Source organism: Camelus bactrianus, chromosome 1 (genome assembly GCF_048773025.1).
Source record: "Camelus bactrianus isolate YW-2024 breed Bactrian camel chromosome 1, ASM4877302v1, whole genome shotgun sequence".
Lineage (NCBI taxonomy): Eukaryota > Metazoa > Chordata > Mammalia > Artiodactyla > Camelidae > Camelus > Camelus bactrianus.
The window spans coordinates 97287412-97313391 of record NC_133539.1 but is presented as its reverse complement, the minus strand read 5'-3'; the positions used below and the strand labels follow the sequence as shown (position 1 = coordinate 97313391).

Sequence of the window (25980 nt, the reverse complement as noted above, 5' to 3'; positions counted from 1 at the left end):
ATGGCTGAGTTTTATTTCCTTCTTTATAGTGTTCTGTATTTCCCAAGATTTCTACAATGAATATATATTATTTTATTTTTATAATTGAGAAAGAGTGTTTGTTTTTAAGGCAGAAGAAGAGAGGACTGAGAACAAGGCCCACACTGAGGCAGAAAGTCGCACTGATGCCCTTTGTAGTGCCAGAGGACCTCCGTCTTCAATTTCTTTTCTTCCATCCCACAATGACTTGTCCTGAGTGGCTATTTCTCTCTGCTGTGCAAGTCTCCTCATCTCCTGTTCCTGTCAGAGTTCGGGGGAAACAGAAACCATTTTAGGAACCTCAAGTAGAAAGGAATTTAATCCAGGGAATTGAGTGCTACAGAATCATTGAAAGAGCTGAAATATGAGAAGATCCCTTTAGATGGGAAGTTCATGTCCCTGCTAGGTTTTGAGGTTATAACCCTGTAGCTCTGAACCAGAGGTCAGGAAATCACTGTCAGCACTGAGAGGTCAAGGAACCGCTGGTAGTTTCAGTTACTCCACATCTGTGAAGCTGGTCACGAGACAGGGGGATGAGAAGTCTGTCCACAGCAAAAACTCATTTCTGCCAGAACTTGCCACTGCTGCAGAAATAAAAATGACCTCCTACATTTCCCCTTCCAAATCTCACAGGAGGCATCTTAAATCTTGGCAGCAACCTGAGAAATGTCGCTGTTAGCCTTCCAGCCCCAGCAATACAGGGAGTTTGCAACAGGAGATGGATACGAATACTGAGTGCCAACAGAGCATGCCTAGTCCATCCCTTGTCGGTTCCCCTGGAGATGTCTGACGTTCTCAATAACTTTCTTAGATGGCTTCCTTGCTCATATATTTCTCTAATAGACAATTAAAAATACTGTCGTATGTTTATTACATGCCAACGCTGTGTTAGGCACTTCAGCATGAACAGAGTGATAGCTTGGTCCCTATTATCTGATGCCTCTTCCAAAGCATATGTTCAGTGTCTGTTGGATACTCAAAAACCATTGCTAGCTCCTCATTATCTACCAAATAGAGTCCAAGTGCCTTCATTTAAATCTAATAGACTCTCTAGAATCTGACCTCTACTCTTGTTTTCAACCCTATCTATCATTTTTCTACTTAATGAGCTCTGATGGACCAGAAAAACTGGATTGCCTTCTATTCTCAATACATATGCCTCTCTTTTCTGCCACCAACACTTCAGCTACACTGTTTTTCCTCCCTGGAATGTTTTCTTCCCATCGCTCTATGTCAAAGTGCTGCTAATTTCTTAGCGTCCAGTTCAAATGTCACCTCCTCTAGGAAGCCATTCTTGATGCCGTACAGCTGGATCTCCTTCTAATCAAAATCCCTGGAACTTGACCTGTATTCCTGCCATGACATTTAAAACAATCTACCTTGTATTACGGCTTTTTGTATAAACATCATTTCTTCTCTAGTAGACTATGGGCCATCAAGGAACAAGGATTATTTCTTATTTATTTTTGATCTGCCACCATGCCAGAATGTTTATTGAGTGAATAAATGTATACCTGGAAGGCAGTTACTACTCTCAAGATTTTATGATCCAGTAGTCAGATTTTTAAGTACCTTCACTCTCTGCTTTGTAGCATATGAAATCTGAAGTTCTTTCCCCAGCTAAGTGACATCCCTGACATCCGATCACTTAATTCTTTAACTTCCAGTGATAATAAATAAGCTTTTTCATTCTCCCCACATGGCTTTTCATCTTTCATTTCCTGTTACTCTTGCAACTTAGTGTGTAATTTATATGTCTTTTTCCATTTGTTCCTAGACCCCAAATAAGATGGGAATGCCTCTTTAATGTCTATGGCAATTAAAAAAAAACGATTAGCAGATGGTGTTTCTGTGCTTCTAATCTAAACCCACAATTAATGCAAAAGATGCAGCTTGATTATACACGATAAAGAGTATATTTCACGGGTATATTTTAAAATTCCATATCAGGTAACTCTCTTCAACTTTTTAAATTTATGGAACACTTCCAATTGTAAAGCAAGTCATAGACCCTAATCTTTTCTATCAAGCAAAGTCCTTAAACATGGAATTAGACACAAAAGCATTACAGTTAAGTTTTTCTGCCCAATGTAAAATTTACCCTATATTAAAATAGCAGCGTTTATAAATGTTCTGGTTTCCTTTCTCAGATCATGTTATATGTGCCCCTCCTTATACCTAGTTGAGAGTTTTTTCAAGGAAAAGGACATGTTCCTTCTCTTAAGCCTTAATCGTCTAGTGTCTAGCCCATTGTACTTAGTATTCCAGTCTTTAAGCAGGAAGAATTCAAATAATGCTTATTGCAAGTAATTACTACTAAAAATAGCATAAAGTTGCTATTGATTTCTTTGTGCTACGTTGATCGTCCAAATATTACCTAAGCAACTGCCACCCACTGTTCAATAAAAAAATACTTCTTCTAGATATTTCTAAGAACACACCTAAGTCTATTATATGAGACATAACATGGTCTGGGGCTACAAAATGAGTAGGCTCATAACCAGCAATAGAGCTGCATAAATCTGGGCTGTACATGCTATCATCGAGACAGAGACACAGTGCCAGGGGAATATAGCGGAAAGAAAGGCTACGTCTTGTGGGGCTCATCTCCACCAGCCACTGAACATTCATCCATCAGGCATACGTCTTGCTTATGCTTCTGACTTTGTATAAGGAGCACTTAACCCTCCTCTCTCACTAGTCGGTTGTTAAAGCACCTATATCTGCTCTTATCAGCAGTGCAGGCTTTTATGTTCCAGGTAGGTTTGCGCTGGAGATTACAGCTTGTAGTTCCCTGTGGTCTCATTCTTATTCAAAGTCCAGTTGTGGGAAATACTATTTACAAAGGAGTGGTTCAAGGGCATTGATGTCCATACATTACCCTGGATAGGCTAACTGTTACCCTAGGATTAAATGAGATCATAACAGGGCTGTGAACTTGAGTTTTGATTCCTTGTAGACCACCCTTTTCCAAATGTGTGCCTTAGCCTAAGCCGTCAGCCTGTGGGGACAGTCCCATGGAACACGATGGTGCTTGCTGCTGTGTTTACAGCAGGCATTGATGTTTTGGGTACAGTCTAAGGAATCACACAGTGACTCCTTTTGAGGATACCCAGAAGTGAAGTTCCTCAAGATCAGGAAAAACAGTTCATATTGTGTAGAGAAGACACTAACCCAAAGCCATTCCCAAGGCTCTCGCCTGCCCTGCTGTCCCTGTAAAGGCCAAGGCAGATGCTCGCTTTCCCAGCCTTGTAGTGAGGAGGGATTCATATGATCCAGTTGTGGCTATCAAACATAGAAAGAAGTCTACAAAGAAGCCTCTTGGATGGCAGTTACTTTCCTGCTGAAAAATACATGTGGGAGGAGAGCTCTTAGACTATCCTTTACCTCTTCTCCCTACCTTGGTCATGGATGTGATGTCTGGGGTTGCAGCAGCTCACTTGAGGCAATGAAGCAATAAGAATGGTAAAAAAATCAACACCCTAAACATAGTAGAGAAGACAGATAGAAAAGGCCCGAGTCTCTGTTAACATGACCGAACAACTGCCCACCTCTGGATTTCTTATTAAGTGAGAGAAAATCCACAGATTCATGTAAAGCATTATTAGTTGTGCATTCTGTTACTTGAAGCCTAATATACCCTAACCAATATCCAACAACCATATTAGTTTTTGTTTTATAGATTGTTATAAGTCTTGTAGTTAAGCCTGTCTCTGTCTTAGGTTTGTCACAAAATTGTCATTTTTGTGTACCACAAAACTGTATACTCTGCTAATTTTTGCCTCTGGATTTTGGATATTTTTTTTAAACTAGGTTTTTATTTCACCCTGATTCCTCCAAGTACTTATTTTATTATTTGTATTATATGCACTTTACAAGTCAAAATTTTTTCTAGAATTCAGCAAGGTATAAGAAATATATAAACAAACCAAAAGTTTCAATTCTGCTAGAAGACTAAGCAAGTCATTGTTTGAATAAAGATTTCACAGAGGGACAAAATCTGTGCCTCACTCTTTAGTTAAATTCAGTAATTACAATCATTCCTAAGGTTATAACTGAAGTGAATCAGTAAGTAAATAGTGGCCTATTAAAAATTATATTTCTATTAAATTCAGAACTCTAAGATCTTAAACCAGAGGGAACACAGACCTCAGGAGATCTATAAACCTCCTGACATAAGCACAGTTTTGTTTGTACACAAAAATGTGTATTTTTGTGGGTAAAAGCTTGAGGCTTTCATTAAATATGCAAAGTGTGTTATTCCAAAAAACATTAAGAGGGTGAGTATAGCTCAGTGGTAGAGCACATGCTTAGCATGCATGAGGTTCTGGGTTCAATCCCCAGTACTTCCACTAAATTTGAAAAAAAAAAAAAAAGGAAAAAGGTTAAGAACTTCTGGGCTAAGTTACATTTACCCTTTTTTAGTCTCCCTCCCCCTGAATCACCATTGTAGTTCATTTGGGTTTTTGCATTTCTGTCAAGACCCTAAACTTCTGTCACATTGTTGATGCCTGCTTCATCCTGGGGGTACACACTCCATAAATGTTAGTTGACTTTCATTGATATTTAATTATTTACACTGCATTTGGTGTCAGGGATGGCAGTCTCTTGTTGATCATTCTGGAGGCTCTGAATCCATCGGCTGCATCCCAGTGGGCTTGGTGGGTTGTAGACACACAAATCAGAGTAGCGTGAGGGAGGAGAAAAATCATTCCCTTCTAGGATAATGCATTTTTCATGAGAAACAGGTCATTACAGAACCAGTGCCTGGTGCTGGCTCTCATTCTACTCCTTCATCCTTCCTCTCTTGTCAAATTATTTTGCCTCCTTCGTCTTCTCTCCGTGTTTCCCCTCTGCTTTATTACTCTGTATTTGATTATTTTACCATCTCCTTCTTTTTAATATATTTAAATGATTTCTACATGATATGTACCTTTGAACTATTTTCTTGCCTGACTTTTGTTCCTTTTCCATCACGCAGCATCTGTCTCTTCGTTTGCTGTTGTGCATGATACCCCCATTCTAGCTGATACACTGGGCAGATTTTCCCCAACTTATCATTTCAGTTCCCAATGCATACAAAAACAATGCTCATAACCTGTTTTTCCAAAATACTTTGATTTTCCCAAAATATTTAACTTTACTGCCCATTGTTATATTTTTCTATTCTCATTTACGTCTGTGAATATAGACTCAATAATTGTGCCAATTTTCTATTTTGTCATGCAAATTCTGTGGCATTTTCATCCCAAATGATGGACTTGACGTGATCAATCCATCACATTTCCTAGAGCAACTTTCTCTTCTCTGTTAAAATTGGGAGTGGGTTGAAGTGAGCCAGAGATTTTTTAAGAAGATTTCTGTCATGAAAGGAGTGACTACTGTGAGGGGAAAAATATCTCAGTGAAAACTTCTTTCATGCTTCTGTTGACAGTTCTTTTTCTTTTTTTTTTAAGCAACTGAGTAAGTTGTAATTTTTACCAAAATTTAATTATATGCAGAGAGTAAACATCTGGAAATCATTCTGCATAATCAGTGTGAACTTATATGGTAAATCCGAGACTTATGTGCCAGAGTTTAGAGATTACAATCTTAATGATCTGTACATTATTCATAAAAGCCTTTGTTTTAAATCTGTCTTCAAGGAATAATTAGAATTCAAGGCATTTATGAAACAGGAAACTCGCCACTTTACTTCTTACTTTATGTATCTCTCCCTCAGGACAGTGGGGTTGTTGGAAGAAGGAGTTAAGTACTGGTTTGTTTTTGGTGTGTATGCTTTTTTCTTGAACTCATTTATTTGTGAAATTTAAGAAGCAGTAAGGATTCTAAGTCAGGCAAGTAAACTGGAAAACAATGAAACTTGAAAACTACCCAGGCGTGAAATCCCCTTGAACTAAGGAATGCTTCCAACATTAAGTCCTCCATAAGCATGAACTATACATGATAACATTCCAAAATTAGTTTTTTGAAGGACGGTTCATAATAGGAAACCTGATCATCTAAAATTAACCCAAACTATCTTCTTACTAACCTAAAATAATAGCCTACATCCCTCCCCAATATGACCTAAAAATAATAGATTGCATCTCACCCCCAAGGTAACTTGGCTTGAGCCCAAGAATTAATACATACATGACACTCAGAATTGCATCCAGAAAAAGACGTGGCGTTCTCTTTCTTGCGAGCTGTCGCAGTGCGGTAAGCCTCCACGGCTCTGTAATCCTGAGTACTGTGCATCGTCTGCACTGCGTTCCAGTGTGAAATGCAGAGAAGCAACACTCTTTGCCGGGAATCAGACTCTCAAGAGGCTGCAGTTTCAGAAGGTGTGTCTCCACACCTTCTGAGTCCTCATTCTAAAAGGGATTGTGTGTCTTCATTCTGAGAGCCGATAACCCAAGGAATTTAAAAGGCTGAGACAGTAAAGAAAAGCTAACACAAGGAAAATGCTTGCTTTTATTTTTTCATTTTGCACAAGAGAGTCATATGGATATAGGCCAGAAGATGCTAGAAGAATTGTAAGAATTCAAATGGTAAAAAGTGGGGAGAAGCAAGGAAGAGGTGAAGGTGTAGAAAATAATGGGAAAGAGAAAAAAGGTGACAAAGGAGGAGAAACAGATAGCAAGGCTGCATTCTGACTTTTGGGGGCCTTGGAAACTTTTGCCTCTGCAGGCTTCTTTCTCCGTTAAAAAGAAAATTTTGTTTTAATTAGATTTTACTAGAGCATTGGAATAAAGATGAATATATTTATATTGTGTCTTAAAATATTTTCTTTAACCTTTCAAAGTTCATTTTTATCCTCTGACTTTAAAAGAAATAAAAACTTTCTGTGTGTTCCTGAAATTATTATGGGCCCAAGGTGCCTTTCCCCTGTGCTTCATGGAAAAGTGTGCCCTACAGAGAGGGTGAGGGAGAGGGAGTTAGGAAGCACTCTGCTCAGAAGTGAGGGGAAGAGTTTAACTTAGCAATATAATAATTAAACAAATACATATGTTTGTGCATCACCATAGTCTAGATCTAAATTATGTGTTAAATTATTCCTAATCATGCCAGCCAGCCTTTACTGAACAGTTACCATGTGCTAAGCATGTCAGATGCTTTATCTCACTCATTTCACACAACAACTTGAAAAGTTAAGCAGATGAAGATGTATCTTGAAGCTTTAGGGCCTCTCATCTACTCTGCTTCCTTTCAACTCTGTACCCAGTTTTTAAGAGGGCAGCTCAAAACTGTATATGCTTCAAGCTCTACAAAGCCTGAACCTGTTCATATAGGTGTGTAGAGTGACTGTATTCCCCCAATTCACCATTCAGCTCATTGAAACACAGAAAGGCTAAGTGATTTGTAGACTGTTCTGAGCCACAGGGCTACTTTCTGGCAGACAGACTTGGGACATTGAGTTTGACTAAAAAAAATCTTGAGTCACAGGTTAGAATCAGAATTGGATGCAACCGTAATTGTAAAGTGCCCAGAACGCCATTCTCAGCCAGCTTCTCCCGGGTAATCTCTTCTAACATCCCCAGCTTTAGCTGTCAGTCAGTGGCTGGTGACCACCAAGTGTTTCAGTTAGGGTGCTTGTAACTGCCATTAGCAAGATTCTCATAAAAGATATGAAAGTGCTCACATGAGGGGCCATCCAGAAGTAGAATAAGCTTCCAAGGTGGCTGATACACAGATTCAACAATGTTGTCCAGGAAATGAGTTCTCTCTCTCTACTCTGCATTCGTCAGTGTTGGCCTCATCCTGCGGCTTGGTACCTTTGTGGCTGCAGGAAAGCTGTCAGGAGCACCAGGGCTGTAGGGTTCCTCATCCACATCCACTGGGAGAGAAAGCCTGGTTTCCTGTGCCTTTCCCAGAAGCCTCCTGCAAACATCTCCTTGGTTCTCACTGATGGGAATTAGATCATATGCCTATTGCTGAGCCAATTTCTGGCAAGTAGGATCATTTTGGGATCAACACTTTTAGATCAACCAGCTCTACCTTTGAGATGAGGTCAATTTCCTAAATCATTTTAAGAAAGGAGTGGAATGGGGGCTGGGGAGTTAACAACAATGTCTGCAATATCAGCTCCAGACCTAGTCTGATAAACGCCCAGTGAGCCTCTCCCTGTCTTACTGTCCACAGTCACATTTGGTGCAACATGTCCAAAATTGAGCCATGGTCTGCCTCTAGAAATTGCTCTTCTTCCCATGTGCCTTATTTGGAAAAATACAAAACCAGAACTCAGAAAATAATTTTCAACTTATTTTACTTCTTCACCACCACCACCATTATTCAGTCAATTATCAAAGCTACCCCCCTCGCCCAGTATCCTTGGCATCACCCTATTTCATCCTCTCATTGCTCCTTACTTGAACGATTGTAACACCCTCCTATATCACCTTCTTTGAGCCACATCCCCACTGCTACCAGAAGTATGTTTCCAGATGGAGTAGTAAGGGAAGGAACGATCATGTCACTACTTTAAATAACTTCCTTTAGCAGCTCTCCATTGGCTTCTGGATAGGATTCACTTATTTATTTACTCAGCATATAGTTACTTGGGATCTCCAACTGTCAGAATCTGGGCTCAGATTTTATGTATCAAAGGATGAATAAAATAGATGTGGTCCCTGCCTTCATTGGAGTTCATGGTCTAGGGGACTCTGGAGGGTGTGGATAGGAGGCGCCTGGAGGGAGGTCCTGATCCACAGAGCAGAGCTGTTGGCCAGTTTTTTATAGGAAATCAGAACTTTGAACTTGGGTAGGAGAGAGCTTTGAAAAGAACAAATAGTGAACAGTGCTCCCCATGTCCCCAGAATTTTTTGAACCTTATTAAATGGCTTATTGTACTATCTGCATAACTGTTTGATTATGTCCCCCATCTTTCCCTTTTGACTATTGTCTTGTTCAACTTTATATCCCCAGAGTGTAAACTTTCTGTGCACCTTATTTTTCCATTTCATCTCTTTGTTTATTTATACTTTGCCTGGGCTCCCCCCACCATAGAAATATTTTGGGCTGCCTGATCCACAGTAGGAATGCAAAAACTACTCAACAATTTACCAGGAAAAATTCTGACACCCAGAAAGTTTAAGCCTGTTGATCAAGGTCAACCACCTAAATTTCCTTTGAAAACTTTCTTCTGAAAATTGGACAAGTTATCACAAAAGTTGAGTTCCGATCACAGGAAGTGTCTAAAGACAGGCTGGATGTTGTGGGTCATTGGTTATCCGTAGGTTCTTGTGGCCTTTTCTAAGCTGTGAATCTACAAAGCACAGTACAAGTTAGGGGTCATTTTTATTTAATTGGTGTCTATAACTTTTCACAGGACATTCTACCTCTAAATTATAATAAAAGTAATTGTGAAAATGTGTTGGGTTTCTTTTTTTTTTTTTTTTTTTTGGACTGTGCAACCAAATTTTTTGGAATACATTTTATATGAAGCAGGGTAAAATCATTCTTTAAAAAAAAAAACCCAACTTTGAAGACATTTTGACAGAATTTACCTCTCCTGAAAACCTTTTGGTCTAATTTATAACATCTAGCTGAATAAATTGCATACATTCTACTTTATCTGTTACTTAAAGAGTTATTTGTAAATTCTACAATGAGCATTTTCTTACCTCTCTAGAAATGCCAGAAGTAATTCTAAGCTCATAAGATATGTTAATATTTTTCTAAAATCACCTAGTCAAGTGCCTCCTTTATAGGCATTTTCTGCTTTGTGGAAATGAGCTACAAAGACCTGGCAATTCAACTCTCAATTATAAACAAAGCCTACTTGTTTTAAAACTTTGTCAGGACAGAATTGTATCCACAAATCTCTTTTCAAATTGTGCCTAGTAATTTGCTTTGTGTTTGTGGAAAGACACAGCTTGTTAACAGTAGGGCTCAAATACTAAACTTAGAAAGACAGTCCAAGAGGAAGAATCCAAGGTAAACAGAAACTTCCAAAAGCTGTAAATAACAAAAGACACACAGATGATGTGTGTTTCATTGAGTTGCCACATCACAGGCTGGTAGTAAATGAGTGCAACATGGCTCAAGGTTTATGTGTACAGCTTCTCCTTTTACCTAATGCAGGGTGGGCACACTTATCACACTCCAGTCCTTGCCTTCAGCTAAGAAAAGTAAACAGTGTCATGACATCATTCACAGCCAATCAAAGCAGAGCCACAACTACAAAGGAAGTGTTGGGAGAATCCTTTTACAACTGAGAATCAGGGTAAGCAGGCAATATGTTTGATAATCTGTCCGAACAAATCCCTGGGGTTTCTGAGCTGTATTTATAAAATAGCATTTGTTGGTGGCTCAAAAACTGTCAAGAGAGGCCAGCAATATATCACATTCCGCAAGAGGAGTGATTGTGGTGATGGACCCAAGGTGACCAGGAACAACCTTTGTTCACCTGTTCCATCACATGGCTCTATAATAAATATTAGTCATCCAGTGTACACATAGGATGTGGTGAGGCTCCCTCAGAGGGTAAAACCCTCTTCCAGAGGTCAGAGTACACTCCCTGTTCCAAGCAGATCTCTAATCAGATTTACCATCTTTACCTTGGAAGACCACAGCTTTCCCATTAAATAGAAGCTGTCACAGAGCAGTAGCATTGCAGCCTGTATATTATAGTCGCTTTCAAGTTCTCTTTTTTCCTTCTGAGTCCCAAACAGTTCATGGTTCCCTGGTTTTGATTAAACCAGATTGCATTTTAAAGTTTTGCTTCTCTCCCGTATCTAGCCTCCCCTAAGTTAATGTAAAATGTTCCGAATGATGTCACCTTGCGGCTTCACTGACTAGAGATACTGCCAAATCAGAAGGCGCAGCTGTTATACTTGGAGGCCCAGGCCCATTTTGTCAGACTCTGTCTCTTCCATTCTCCACAAGAACACAGTTCTCTCAATGCAGGGTTGGAGATCCTTTACCAAACTTGAGCAGCAGTTTAAAAAAAAAAAAAAAAAGCATGCTATGTTATCATCAACAACACAAAATATTGTATTATTTCTTTGACTGATTTTTACTTAAAAATATAAATATGCTGTGGTTTTGACTTTTTCCCTGTAATAGAATAGACCATTTTCTTAAAAATTCTCAATATATAGGACTCTATCTCTTCCTATTCAAGAAAGTAATGAGGAGAGAGTTAGAACTGATAGAAAGAATGGGCACTTGCTATATACTTGGGATTGATGGAGGGAAAAAAACGTAACACATTATATACACAGAGCAAAGCCTCTGAGCAGCTTTACTTACTAGCAATACACCCATTTTATAGATACTGCCTCATAAAGGACTATGTCTGAGCCAACTAAGATCCCTTCATTAAGAATGTTGCCTTTCTAAGAAGGACTGTACAGATTTCAGAAAGGCCAGGACCCTATCTGAGTAGCCTGCTGACTGAAACAAAACTTTCTCTTAGTCTTCATTCCATCCTTCACGCCAACCAAACACTTCACACTTACTCCAATCCTCCTAGTTGGAGCAAAATATTAATGATTAGAAACCAATGAGTATCTAGATTCTCTTGGTATGTTTTAAATTCCTCCACCTTGAATAAACAGCTCTCTCAGTGACACTGGCATTTAGTAAAATCTACAGCTGGTTCCACACAGAAGGAGCTTGAAAGTCACCACCCTGTCCTAACAACAAGTAAAAAGCTGAACAGACTGAAAATACAACTTTTCTTGGATCCGTAAGAGAAGAGAGGACACAGAGCAGACCACTGCCCCCAGGACTGAAGAGAAGAAAACACAGGGAGTCGCTGCTTACCAGAGCAGAGACTTGGGAGTGGAAACCACCTGTGGGAACCAATGTCTAAGTAGGAAAACCTGATCTGTAATTGATGAATCGCCAGAGGCTCAGTGAGGAAAAGTCTGAGAGTTAAAAATTCCAGGCATGCCCAGACGGGGACTCCCACAATATTGTGAGATTTACCTCCAGAAGCTTGTCTAGGTTCCCACGGTAAATACTGGAGAAAAATCCCCTTGTGCTTCCTGAAGGAAAAAGGGAAAAGAACCCATTGTGAAATATGCCAGAGCATTCTGTTCTTAACAAGGCCTGCCCGCAGGGGGATTATTTAACCAGAATCTACCTGCTAGGGTACTATCAGAGCCTAACTGACATGGGGAAGAGAAATACCAGACTCCAGTCTACTCTAACCATCCTCTCCCACCTAAGAGGGGAGAAAAACACCAGAGAAACACTTATGAAGTTCATAGTCCAGAAGCATAGGCTCAACAAAAGACTTGAGACCCAATCATAGGATGAGAGAACACTTCCTCTTTCCCCACACCTCACTGCCGTGTTACTAAAGGCCTATTTACAGCAGTTCCTTTTATCCAGTATGTCATGTCCAGCTGTCAATAAAAACATACAAAGCATAAAAAGTTAGAACGAGCATCAGAACCAGAAGGGGCAAGAATGTTGGAATTATCAGACAAGGAATTTAAAACAACTACGATTAATATGCTAAGGGAGCTAACGGATATATTAGAACAGGTGGGCAATATAAGCCGAGAGATGTGAATCCTAAAAAAAGAACCAAAAGGAAATGTTGGAGATCAAGAATATTGCAACAGAAATAAAGAATGCCTTTGATGGGCTTATTAGTAGACTGAACAAGGCTGAGGAAAAAATCTCTGAACTTGAGGATATCTCAGTAGAAATCTCCAAAACTAAAAAGCAAAGAGAACAAAGACTGAAAGAAACAGAACACAGTGTCCAAGGTCTGTGAGACAACAGTACATAAAAAAGGATATAACACATGCATAATGGGAATACCAGAAGGAGAGAGAAAGGAACAAGTGAAATATTTGAAATAATAATTTCAAATTACTTAAATTTGTGAATGGTATTCAAAATTGAGAATTCAATAACTGAGAATTTCACCAAATTAATGTCAACACAAACCACAGATCCAAGAAGCTCAGAGAACACGGAGCAGGATTAATCCAAAAACAAAACAAAACAAAACAATGTGTAGGCATATCATCTTCAAAGTACAGAAAATCAAACATAAAGAAAAAAATTTTTGAAAGAAGCCAGAGGGAAAAACCTTTCCTGGAGAGAAGCAAAGATAAGAATTACATGCAACCTCTTCAGAAACTGTGCAAGCAAAAGAGTAGATACCAACCTAGAATTCTGTACCCTATGAAATTATCCTTTAAAAGTGAAGGAGAAATAAGGACTTTCTCAGGCAAAAATTAAGAAAATGTATTGCTGGTAGACCTGCCTTATAAGAAATGTTGAAAGAATTTTTTAGAGAGAAGAAAAATAGTATAGGTCAGAAACTCAGTTCTACATAAAGAAAGGAAGAGCATCAAAGAAGGAATGAGTGAAGGTAAAATAAAATCTTTTTCTTATTTTTAATTGAGCTAACATTTAACAGTTTGCTCAAAATAACAACAGCAATGATGGAATTTCTGGGTCATATGGTAGTTCTATTTTCCTTTTTTGAGGAACAGCCATACTGTTTTTCCAGAATGGCTACATCAATTTATATTCCCACCAACAGTATACAAGGGTTCCCTTTATCCACATCCTCACCAACATTTTTTATTTGTGTTCTTTTTGATGATAGCCATTCTGAAGGATGTGAGGTGATATCTCATTGTGGTTTTGACTTGCATTTCCCTGATGATTAGTGATGTTGAACAACTTTTCATGTGCCTGTTGGCTATCTGCATTTCCTCTTTGGAAAAATATCTATTCAGTTCTTCTGTCCACTTTTTAATAGGGTTGTCTGTTTTTTGATCTTGAGTTGTATGAGCTATTTATATATGTTGGATATAAATCCCTTATCAGTCATATCATTTGCAAATATTTTCTCCCAGTCCATAGGTTGTCTTTTCATTCTGTCAATGGTTTCCTTTGCTGTGCAAAAGCTTCTGAGTTTAATTAGGTCCTATTTGTTTATTTTTGCTTTTATTTCCTTTACTTTACCATATAACCCAGCAATTCCACTTCTAGATATATATCCAAAAAAAACCCCAAAACACTAATTCGAAAAGATACATGCACCGCAATAGTCATAGCAGCATTATTTACAATTGCCAAGATATAGAAGCAACCTAAATGTTCCTCAACAGATGAATGGATAAAGAAGTTGTGGCATGTATATATATATATATATATATACACACACACACACATTAAAAAAAAAAGTTTTGCCATTTGCAGAAACATGGAACTTGAAGGGCATTATGTTAAGTGAAATAAGTCAGACAGAGAAAGACAAATACCATATGATATCACTTGTATGTGAAACCTAAAAAATACAACAAACTAGTGAATATAACAACAAAAAAGAAGCAGAGTCACAGATATAGAGAACAAACTAGTGGTTACCAGTTGGAGGGGGAGGGGCAATATAGAGGTGGAGAGTGGGAGGTACAAACTACTGGATGTAAAATTGGCTCAAGAATTTATTGTACAACATTGGGAATATAGCCAATATTTTGTAGTAACTGTAAATGTTAAGTAACCTTTAAAAATAGTATAAAAAAGAAAAAAATTTAATTAAAAAAGAAAAAATAGTAGCAACATGTATTTGATTATGTATGCATATGTATATCTCAGGTATATATATGTATATATATATACACACTTATGTATGCTTATACATAAATGAAATGAATGACAGCAATGATACAAGGGATGGGGGGAGGAAATAGTATTATTTTGTTATTATAAAGTACTCACCCTACCCATGAAGTGGTAAAGTGTTTCCTGAAAGTAGACTTAGATTAGTTGTAAATGTATATTGCAACTCTAGGGCAATCAGGGAAAGAAAGGGGAAGAATAAGAAGAAAAAGGGAAATAAGAAGTATAACTGATATGCTAAGAAAGGAAAGAAAATGAAATCATATAAAATGCTCAATAAAACCATAAAAGGCAGAAAAAAGAGGAAGGCAAAAATAAGAACAAAGAACAAGGACAACAAATAGAAAACATAGTAACTAATGTAGATATTAATCCAACTTTATCAAAAATAATTTTGAATGTTAATGGTCTAAATGCACCAATTAAGAGACAGAGATTGTCAGAGTGAATCCAAAAACAAGACCCAACTATATGTTATCTACAAGAAACCCACTTTAAATGTAAAGATACATACAGATTAAAAGTAAAGGGAAAGTTACAAATATATCATGCTAACAATAATCAATAGAAAGCAATAATAGCTATAGTAACTCCAGACAGAGCAAGCATCAAAGCAAGGAAAGTTATCAGGAATAAAGAGGGGCATTGCATAATGATAGGGGCCAAGTCTCCAAAAAGACATAACAATCCTTGATGTATATTCACATAACAGAGCGTCAAACTTCATGAGGCAAAAACTGATAGAACTAGGGGAGGGTATAGCTCAGTGGTGGAACGAGTGCTTAGCATGCACGAGGTCCTGGGTTCAATCCCTAGTCACTCCATTAAAAAAAATAACCTAATTACCTGCCCCCAAAACAAACAAAAAATGTAATAAAAAACTGAAAAAGAAAAACTAACAGAACTGCAAGGAGAAATAGATGGATCCACTATCATAGATGGAGATTCAACACCTCTCTAGAAGAAACTGACAGACCTAACGGACAGAAAACTAGTAAGGATATAATTGAACTCAACACCGTCAACCAACTGGGTATATTGACTGTTTTATCCAAAAACAGCAAAATACACATTCTTCTCAAGCTCACATGGAACATTCACCAAGACAGAGCACATTCATAAAACACATTTAAAGGAATGGAAGTCATACACTGTCTGCTCTTGGACCACAATGTAATTAAACTAGAAACCAATAACAGAAAGACAACTGGAAAATCGCAAAATACAAGTAGATTAAACAGCACAGTTCTAAATAACACATGGGTCAAAGAAGAAATCTCAAGCAAGATTTCCACCTACCACACACCTAAAATCCAGGCTTGTTCTTAGCCAGAAGTCATTTACAAGGTTAAGCAGTTCAAAGACCTCTGAGGCCCATCTATGGATGATTCCATTTTACTTGTACCTTGATCCTCAAGCTAGCCATCACCGTTTCCTATAACTTTGCTTGCCTACTTCCCTCTAATCTCTGGGAAACTCTTCCTACTTTGATGACCTCTTTCTGTTCTCTATAAGGTGAACATCATGTATCAGATCTTCAACCACATACGCTATCATAGTCAGGACTAGCACCAGGATGCTAGGACTCCCAGACCTCAGTATCAACCCACTATATTCTCCACCTTCATAACAGCTACTCTGAGGCCACTTGCCCTTTGACTTTATTCTGATCATGTGTCCAGAGTTATCAGGGGGAAAGTGAAGGCACCTTCTGTCAATCTCAAGCCCTATGGTCCTCAGTGAAAAGGATTCCTGGGACAGCTCATCCTGGAGAGCCTCCACTCTTTTCCATTCTTAGTCTCAATCCAAGAGATTTTATCTGAACACCAAAGAATAATATCAACAGCCCTTCTCTGTTTCAGTCAGTTCAAGTCAGTTATTTAGTAATTTTTGCACTTCCTGATATTTTAAAGGACTTTTGAAAGAGAGTTCTAAAATTTCTTTTGACCTTGTTTTATTGTTTTGGAACAACTTCAGAGAAGACTCCAAGTTGGGGGTGGGAGAAGATAGCTATAGGCATAATATGTTTTGTATTTAGAGTTTCTTCATATCAGATAAGATTATTTTATAGAAGATTCCTTTTTCTTATCTTTATTTTTTAAACTACATTTTGCTTGCTGAGATGTGGCCAATGGAATTAATTGAGCCCCAAACTTCTTTCTTGGAGGCAGAAAATGCACTTCTTAGAGGTGACATCGCTGAAAAACAGCTATTTGTGGAAATACCTAAGTCTCTCAGAGGGAATTTTTCTCTTATTCAGAAGGATCAACCACAGAGTAGGCGGTCCATGCTCTGGTGAGCTCCAGGTCTTGTCTTTGGCAAAACTGAGTAACTGGTAAAATTGGACTTTACTGCTGGCTTCTGCACACCCACACCGGCCCAAGCAGGCATACACCAAACACCTTGCACCCTAGTCCGGCCAATGTCCAGAAACCCCCCCACCTCCTTTCTCTCTTCTCTGTAAAAATGTCCTCTCAGGAGGCCTACCTACTGGAAATAGAGAAAATAGTGTCAAATTACAGAATGTTGAAAGTCATTTTAGGTTACAGTTTTTAAAATATTAAAAGTTATCTAGTAGAATTCTTTTCAGAATTAATTTTTAATATTTTAGCTGTAAAACTTTCTTCAAAAGAAATGTTGAAAGAAAAAGGCAAGATATAATATATATTATCAATGTATAAAAAAGAAAAGCAATATATAAAAGAAAAACTCAATATATAAATAAGATAATCAAGAGCTGCTCTGGTTAGAGCCCTTTCCTTTCCCAGAGGGGGAACCTGAAAGTCCCCAGACTTAGAAAACTACCAATCTAATCCAGTCCCTTCAATTCACAGACGACAATCTTGAGCCCAAAATTGAACCAAATTGTCCAACATTGCCCAATGAAATGATGACAAAGGTCAAATGGTCCTCAAGGGCATGACCTTACTATCACCAAGCCTGACCCAGACCCTGCAATAAATGTTAATTATCTGAATTCAACAATTTATGTTATGGTATTAATGAATGGCCCCATCTTCATGCATTACTTCTCTTAAAGGTTGTTTACTTTCAGTTAAACAGGATTCCATTCCTTAGATCAAAGAAAGGAATATCTAAGAGCAAATATGTAGATGTCAGCAAAGGCTTTTTGGTACAGGAGAAAACTGAATGTAGACTAACAGAACCTCCAGAGAGGGCTATGCTATCTTTTGAAAATCATGTACAATTTTATAACTCTGTGTGTGTGTGTTGGGTGCAGGGACAAGAGGGAGAATCAAAAGCAGTACTTGTCGTTTTCATTAAAGTACCTAAAATAAGAAAACCTAAACCAAATCATATTGACTGGTCTAATGCGCCGAAGATAGAATGAGAAAGTGTTCAGAGTTGGTCCTACGGCTAATTCAGAGTAGGACTTACTTGTTAGCTACTTGTGATGTCATCACCCACGTGGTGCAATATCTACTGTTCTATGTCATAACCTGAGTAGAATGTTCTCTATTTTAAGATGAATATAAGTTTTATTTTAATTTAAAGTTTGCCTTGATATTACAGTATTATTGTACAAAAATGAGATTTTTCAGGCCCTCACAATGTATTTCTGTCTCCTATTTTATTTCTTTCTGCCCATAAATTGAGAAAGTTGGAAGGAATAAGTAGGGATTATCAATGTAAATGATGGCAGGTATTATACTGCAAACAAATGCATCAGTGGAAAATAAAAATTCAATTTCTTGGAGATCTAGGAAAATTGAGCCTTTGGGAAAAAACTACACTGCCCATACAATCAGCAGCCTCATTCATTACTCAGCTAGGCTGGCTAGACACTTTCCTTTCAGTACTCCTCACTTTTACATTGTTATTATTATTTGGAGGGTGGTTTATTACAACAGGAAGGAAAAAAGGAAACTCATGTCAATTATGGTTTCTCATTTCCTACAAGAAAAGTGATTCAGCTTCCCCAAGGTGTTAAAAATCCCAACACTCAACAGCAGCACTGTGTGACTGTCATCTTGATAAACACTTGAGTCAAAATCAGGCAAATTTAATTTAAAATGCTATAAAGTTGTTTACTATTCTCTAAGGCACAGGTGTTGGCAACACATGAAACTGAATAAGGAATTCACAAGGATGGTGAAAGATTTCTATTTTGAAGTTAGAACTTAAAAAAAAAAAAGTCCACTTTACATTCTATGTTCTGCCAAAACTATACTTGGGAAGAAAATGAAGAAGAAATTCCAAAATGTTTCCTCGTCCAATTCTATCATCATAGGACAAGCATCATTTTTTGCTGTGAATCAAATCATTGTCCTTGTCAGCCATTTTGATGGCTCCATCAAAAGGATATTATGTTCAACTGTTTGCTCACGTGACTGAAGATGGTGGGGAGGGAAAAAGTCTATAGTGGATCCTTGAACAATACGGGTTTGGACTGCACAGGTGCATTAATATCAGTAAATAATTTGAATATTTCAATAGTAAGTACTACAGTACTACATGATCCATGCTTGGTTGAATCCAGGGATTTAGACCATGGATACAGAGGGCCAACTGTGAAATTATACTGGATTTTCAACTACAGCCCTAACCCCTACCTTGTTCAAGGGTCAGCTGGACTTTGTTAACTACTAGAGATTATCATTAAGGCTTACAGTTTTCTTTAAATTAATTCAAAAGAGTAAAAATGATTAGAATGTCCATGGAAGGTGCTCCAACCATCAGAATTCTTGCTGAAAAATCAAAGAACAAAATCTGACTTTTGTTGCCAAATATCAGCTTCCAAATTAGGCCAAGGCATCTATAGGAAGACCTCAGCCTTTCTCTCAAAACGCTAGGTTGTCTACCTTGCTTTGTGAAGATCTGCATGTTTATCACATAGCTCTAGCCTTTGTTGAGTTCTAGATTTTTTGAGAAACATGATTGGCTACATTCAAGAATTGAAAGATTCAATTGCCCTATTTTTGGAATAGAGAGAAAGGGCTAAGAATAAGTCTTCAAAATACTTTAACAGTCAGTGTGGCATGGGTAAGTGAAGAACGGTACGGGCCACAAATAAGAGGTAACGGCTACACTGGACTCTATGTACTGAATACCAATTATTTCACCCTTCAAAAATAATGAGATCGAAATGTAGGTAAACATCGGAAGATGTCCAAGTTATAGCCAAGAGAGAAAAAGAAGTTGCATAACATTATATATAGCATGATTCCATTTGTAAATGTTTAGCGGAATCTAAAGGGACTTACAAAATCCTCCCGTAGGATCCTGACAAACATGTGCAGAACCTTGGGCAATAAGGTCACCTAAGAGTCTGATTCCTAAAATCTAGTCCTGATTTTACCACACTGTTTAACCCTTTCATGTCTCAGGTTTTGTAAAATCAAGGAGTTAGATTAGAAAATCATTATACCTATTTCCAGTTCTAGTTAGCTAAGAGTGTAAGAGTATTCTTCCTTAGTTTCCTTTTGTGAAATAAGGGATTAAAAATATCTTCCTCAAAGATTATTGTGAGGCTTTAAACAAGCATGTTTGTAAATGTACTTGGTAAACTTTTATATTATATTATATTATATTATATTATATTATATTATATTATATTATATTATATTATAACAATAATAAGCCATAGCTTTAAAAAGCCTGCACTCTAATTTATTAGTTGTTTGTACTAGTGCTTCCTAACTTCAGCTCAGTTGGGGATATTACCTACATATATTCTTCATCATAAAGCAAAGAACTTTAGGTTTAAGGTTATGTCAGGGACTGAACTATATCAAATGTCAGCCTCAGAGTGGAAGAAAAAAATCTATTGCAGCAAAGATGACAATTAACTTCTGAAAAGTGAATCTCATTTTCCCACTATGTCCTTAATGAAATCAGAATCATGTTTCCTAGAAAATATTTCAGTGGATTAGGTTGCAAACTCATTTTCCTGTTTGAAGAATTATAGAAGCTGGCTTAATCTTTGCAGGGTCCCTGTCAACTAAAATAGTCTACAGTTCTGATTCTATTTTAGGATTCAGTCCAGGAGGTACCTTCCCTCAAGCCGAGATGCCAGTGAATGGGACCCACTCAGATTTTCATAGTGTCTTAGGAATGTGTATCCTTTCTTGATGCCAATCCAATGAAGCTGAGTTTTTTCCAGATTTGTTTCTTACTAAACTGTGTGAGGAAAGAAACAAGATTGATAATGGATGTCAGTGAGAAAACGATTTAATATAAAGAACTTCCAAGCAACCAGAGCTGTCCAATATAGAAATAGCCTGCCACTGAGTCCCCAGTCAGGAGAGGGATCTCACTGTTTGTTTGGGGAAGACTCTCTACTTTGTGCAGAGCACTTGCACTAATATTTTAACTCCTCTGATGAACTGTTGTCTTGCTGAGGACATGGCTTTTGGCTTGTTTCTGGATTTCTGGACACATTGTAGATTTTCAATAAATACATCTTTAACAAATGAAGAAATAACACAGAGAGGAACTTTGTACTTAGCAAGAGGGGCATAGAGAAAGTTTAAGATCCCCTAATTGTGAAATTCTTGGAAGGGTTCATTGTCCCTTGGAAAAGTAAATTAAATAGTAAAAGTGCAATGTCATAATGTTTTGAAACTTTTCAGAACTCTTTGCTACCTCCAGGACGTTGTCCATTTTTTCTTGCAGTTGTCCGCTGAGACTGTTTACTTTCTTTATTAATTCAGGCCCCAACTTCATACTTGGACATTCTGGAACTAAGAAACCATTCTTTTCATTGCACAGTGTATTAATATTTTAAAGAGCTATACTGCCATATCACTTTTTATTGGTGTGAGCCATATATTGATTGCAAAAGATGCTTGATTCCAAAAAATTTAAAGTTCTACATAATGGCAAATAAATCACAAACTCAGTAAATTTTAAATTCTACAAAAATTTTTGCTTCAAATAAAATATCCTTGAATTTCATATTATTCTTGAGTCCATCCAGCACCCTGACTTGTTCATATCCGTGTTTTATGCTCTAAGTCTTAATTATTTAGGTGGTGGTAAAGCCAATTTAATGGGTTACAAACCAGAATTTTGGGGGAAAAAATGATTAGAGTGAAATAGAAAATATCAGAATGCATTATATTTAGTAAGGAAAAGTATTTTCATGAAACTTTTATTTTAGTAATTTAGATTTTTGTGTGTGTGTATACATGTGTTGTGATGTAAAGTGTACGTTACAATGGATCATGAACGAAAATAGTTTTGAAAACCACTGGTTTACAGGATGCTCCAGGACCTTTAAAATAACGTCCACAGTATGTCTTTGGTTTAAAAAGCCTACTCTCTATCCAATTTTTCTCCAGAGATTCTTTTTGATAGATAATCAGGCTTGTACACAGTAAAATTATTCAGTTCAAAATTTTTCATCAGCAGTAAGATGAAGCAGTTCTCAAAGTTCATAAACTTGAGAAAACTGAAATTAAAATAAGAAGTGTAGGATGTTACTTATTTTACACTGTCCACAGATGAACTGAAAGTCAAGTGCTTCGTGGCTCCAAGGGTCCGGATATTTACGACCTGCTTCTTTCTCTGGTGTCTGTACACAGGCATCCTTCTTTCCCTGGATTTATCTTTGTTGCCTTTTTTCTTTCCATCTTAATAGCCCACTATTAAGGCCTCCCTTTCTCTTTTTCTAAGGCACTTGCTAAATATAGGTGGCAAACTTTACAAGAGTTAAATATTTCTAAGAATCTTACTTTTAAAAGATTGTTAGAAAGGAGCCCTTTCATCTGCCCTCCTGACTTCTTTTTCCCTCCTATTTCCCTACTCTCCCCAAAACCACAAGAGAAGTGTTTAAAGCCACTCCTGTAAAGTGGTCTCTGTCTCCTCTAGAATGAAAAAAGATTCTATGTGTGGTGGCTGTGGGTGGAATAAGCCAAAATTAAAAAAAAAAAAAAAGGATATGTGAATGTATACACTTTTAAATTGCTTTTTTCTATTTTCTTTTAGAAGCTTAACATAGCTATAAATAAAATACAGTTCATAAGGAGAAGAAAGTTGATTCTTATAAATATTTTATTCTTTCAACAGAACTAAAATGTTGAATGCATTTCACTTGGTAATATATTCTCCATTTACTGGTCCTTTTCAAAAAAAGCTTTCCCCCCTCCTTTTCCATCTTATCAGTATGGTGCATAGAGAATATTTGACTTGAGGCTAAATCTATTTTCCCAATTTTTTTTGGAGTGTCTATTCTCTAAAGAAAGTATTATTAAAAGCAGACTTCTACAAAACGGACTTTAACAGTAATTATTTTCTTTGAATATGAGAAGGATATTTTGATTTCCCAAATGCACGTTAACTGAATTCTTGAACTGGATCCTTTTGTGGCTGACTTCTCTCTATTTTTTCTGTAACAGAAGCATGACATCGTCTCCCAGAGAATTTTAAAGCTTAAGACTCTTTGGTACGTGTCTTGCATGAACTAAAGCTGAGGATAGCAACTTCATTTTTCTACTCTGCAGTAGCTCCCACAGGTCACCACTAACTTTTGAACTGCGGATGTGAGCAGTTTATCTTCTTGTCAAGCTCTGTGAAACTGCTCTTAAGAGACAGCAAAAACAACCTGAGTTTTCTGTGAAGGTACCTGTGATGGTGGACAAGACATTACTTTTGGAGGGCTTCGGTAACCTCCACTATATAAAGTAAGAAGGTTAGCTAGAATAATCTCCAGGGACCTTTTTTTTTTTTTTTCAATCTTTCCAGCTCTAAAAATGCTTTGATTCTGTTAACCAATATTTAATCATCAAGTTGAGAAAACCAATTTTTACATTATTATAGTGTTACAGATGTATTAGTCTCCTTTTACACTGCTTAGAGTGGACTTCTTAGAAATATATTGGACTTCATTGTGTTATATGTAAATTTGAGCATTTGTTAATAGGAGGAAAAGATGAAAGCTAAGCCTGGCTCAGTTATTATATAAGCGAAGTGAAGGCACTGGAGGAGGGTGAGGTAATCTCACAAGGCCAGAGCAAGACAGCCTTTGAAGTTCTCCTTTCTTTTGTTGAAACATATTACCAGTATAACGTGCAAGATCAGAAAAGACTCACAAATTGGATGGTCAGGACAGCGGCCGTCCACGCCCACAGGACACAGTGCAATTTGGTCAAGGCACACTAGCTCCGTTGCTAAGACACTTATCTTTCCTCTAGTGGCTATGTAAACAATTTGATGTGTTTGCTTTTTTCAAAGGCTAAAAAAAAAGAAAAAGTTGCCAACATGATTACCAAAATAATGAACACAAACCTGGCTCCGTCAGAAGTAGCTGGTTTTAGTGGTTCAGAGTACACCGCGAGGCAACAGGAAAACCGATCCCAGCGACCTTCCTCAGGCAGGAATGCCGCTGTGATCGCGTTCTTGATGGTGAACCACCTCCCCCACCGCACCACATTCCCACGCACTGCTGGGCCGAAAGGTAATTTCCCTCCAATTTAGAAAACAAGGTAAAGGGAACTAAGGTAGGGAGCTCAAACAGAAGTATTGAGAAGCTTCCAGAAGCCTTCATTTCTGCCTAGAAACTCCTCAAGAGGAGGCGTAGGGCTAAGGAGATAAACAGTCCTACCACACGCTGATCCCTGAGATGCATGCCTACCCCCATTTGTCTTTGAAGTAAGGCACCCATAAGCAAAAAACAAACAAAAAGAAAACAAAATCAAAACACCACACCTGGGCAAGACACAGGAACTATATTAACTATGTTACACAGGTCCCTATCTCTACCTTACAAATCTCTTTTTAAAAAAGTCATTTATTGAAAAATTTCAGATATAGGTGCAAAAGTAGAGAGAAGAGTATGAAGCACCCCCATATACCCAGTTTCAACAATGGTCAACTCGTGGCCAGTCCTGTTCATCTCCACCCTTCCCAGTACCTGCCCCCTCCCAGATTATTTTGAAGCAAAACTCACACCTCACATTATTTCACAGGTTTTAGAGATGACTTTTCTTGGTGACTTAATTCTAAGTCATTTTTCAGAGGTCAAAAAATCTAAATGAAGGAAAGAAAATGAAAACTTTAGGTAAAATTATTACTGTGATTAAAATAAATTATATAAACTTGTTATAACCCAAATGGAATTTTCATTATATCCTTGAAATGGGTATCTTCTAACCATTAGTCAGTCAACAAATATTTATCAAGTGTCCCTGATGGTCTTGGTACTGTCAAGTCACAAAGCCTTAAAAAAAGACCAATAGCTCTGATATATGAATATACAATTATTTTCCTAGGAACAGACAAAAATGGAAATATACACACAAAATTAAAGAAAGCAGATCTTTGTCCTCACAACGTTAATAAGCTTTTATTATTTATTAGAACTCAGAATCATGAACTTCATTTATTAGACATTCTCAAGGATAATAAATAGAAGAGCTGAGGTCACTCCTTATGTCATCCTTAGGTATTTAGTAAGGTTTTGTGTGTGTGTGTGGATTTTTTATCTAGCAAAAATAAAATACCTCAAAAGACGAGTCCCCCCTTATTTTAATGGGGGTACCTTTTTCCAGCTAGCCTGCCAGAAGCAAATGCAATCCTGTCCACACAGATTTACACGCGTCTACATTTCTGCAGTAAAAGTAAAGACTGCGGAAAAGCCTCATTTCAGGGCCACTGTACATTTCAAGTGCTGTTTTTAAAAATAATCTAACAGCCTATCTTTACAAGGTAGTAGCAAGGCAAGAAAGAAAGAGAGAGAGAGGTAGGGAGGGTGGGAGGGAGGGAGGCAGGAAAGGAGGAGGAAAGAAGGGAGGGAGAAGGAAAGAAGGGAAGGAAGGAAGAAAGAAATAAAGAAAAAAATTTGCTAAACAACAAAGATTCTCTTATCTAAAAAATTCATTTTTCTTTCCTTTATTCAATATTCTATTCTAAGTTGAAGATTCCTCCTGTCCTAAATTAGTTCATTAAAAATATCCATTTTTATCCACAGGCTTCCAGATTTACTTTAACTTGAAAAAATTTTTACCTCAGTTTTCAAAGAACTGTCTCCTCCTCCTCCTCCTTTGAAAGAACTCCTCAAAAAACAAAAAGAAATTTACCTCAGTTTTGAAAGAAGTCTCTTCTCCTCCTTTGAAAGAACTTCTCCTCCTCCTCCTCCTCCTGGAAAAAAAAAAAAAAATTTACCTCAGTTTTGAAAGAACTGTCTCCTCTTAACGTTCCGCTTCTGAACGCTCCCTTCCCCAGGGAGAGCGCAGTCTCAGCCGTCAGCGCTCTCTGCACACTACTCACTCTCTGCCTCAGACAGACCTAGATTCTAGGTCTAGACAACACCAAAACAGAGACGGGATGAGACAATGAATTCTCATCGCATCTCATTGACAAACTCACATTAGACCCTTTCTGATGTCTTCTAGATCTCAGACAGTTAGGACACAGTTT

The 25980-nt window shown here is 37.6% G+C and overlaps 2 long non-coding RNA genes across 11 annotated transcripts in view; one reads left to right on the top strand and one right to left on the bottom strand.

Annotated features, from left to right (window-relative positions):
* The window catches only part of LOC123612944 (uncharacterized), a 72295-nt gene that overhangs the window by 6655 nt on the left and 39660 nt on the right, over positions 1 to 25980 (top strand). The window lies entirely within an intron of this gene.
* On the bottom strand, positions 143 to 25980 carry LOC141578591 (uncharacterized). 4 transcript variants are annotated; one of them, XR_012509019.1, is made up of 7 exons: positions 25726 to 25980; positions 25568 to 25616; positions 24514 to 24591; positions 23655 to 23797; positions 11935 to 11993; positions 11770 to 11833; positions 10046 to 10929 (listed from the first exon to the last, which is right to left on the bottom strand). It is a non-coding gene; the product is annotated as an uncharacterized LOC141578591 (long non-coding RNA). The 4 variants fall into 4 exon arrangements; XR_012509016.1 differs by having other exon boundaries at positions 11770 to 11993; XR_012509018.1 differs by lacking the exons at positions 10046 to 10929; positions 11770 to 11833; positions 11935 to 11993 and adding an exon at positions 143 to 279 and having other exon boundaries at positions 25726 to 25952.